This window comes from Apis dorsata, unplaced genomic scaffold, assembly GCF_000469605.1.
Source record: "Apis dorsata unplaced genomic scaffold, Apis dorsata 1.3 scaffold_92, whole genome shotgun sequence".
Lineage (NCBI taxonomy): Eukaryota > Metazoa > Arthropoda > Insecta > Hymenoptera > Apidae > Apis > Apis dorsata.
The window spans coordinates 1,146,593-1,147,288 of record NW_006263390.1 but is presented as its reverse complement, the minus strand read 5'-3'; positions in this window follow the sequence as shown (position 1 = coordinate 1,147,288).

The following is a 696-nucleotide window of genomic DNA, read 5'->3' as shown; positions in this document are numbered from 1 at the left end:
TTTCGAAGCACGCGCGAAATAATGTGTATATATATATATATATATATATATATATGTGCGTGTGTGTGTACGTGTATCGATGGGACGAAAGGAGCCTTCCTCACACGGACGATGGAAACGTCACACCGCGAGGATTTACAGCGACAGGACGTGGAGAAGGGAGAGGGGAAAGGAGAGAAGGCGAGTAGTAATTCGATATCTCGGAGGAGGAGGGGAAGGACGTTTATGTCAACAACTCTCCGACAATGGACTCGCCCTTCAGATCACCAGCTTTTGTGTAAACGTACTTGCTCGTTGGTTGGATTATACGCCGTGGAGTCGAGCTAAAACTTTGTCGTTTCGTTGCATCGTTGATTCGAATTCGCGTTTCCCTTCTTGTTCTTCGTCTTCTTGGATGCTTTTTAATTTTAACGATCGGGCCACGGGAACAGGACTCGACGACAACTCGATGACTTGACTCTTCGGTTAAAGAAACGGAACACGACGACGGGACTCTTGGCGAAAACAGTCGGACAAACAATTATGGAAATTACGATCATCTGCATAAAAGGAGAGGGAGGGAGGGAGGGGTTCAAAGGGGAAACGTCGATCCTTTTAACGGAGATGGCGGGTGGAACGTGGTCGTTCCGTAATATAATCGGGAATTTCTGGCCTGGCAAAAATCCCCCAGAGACGTACCCCGTTTAAAACGCCGGT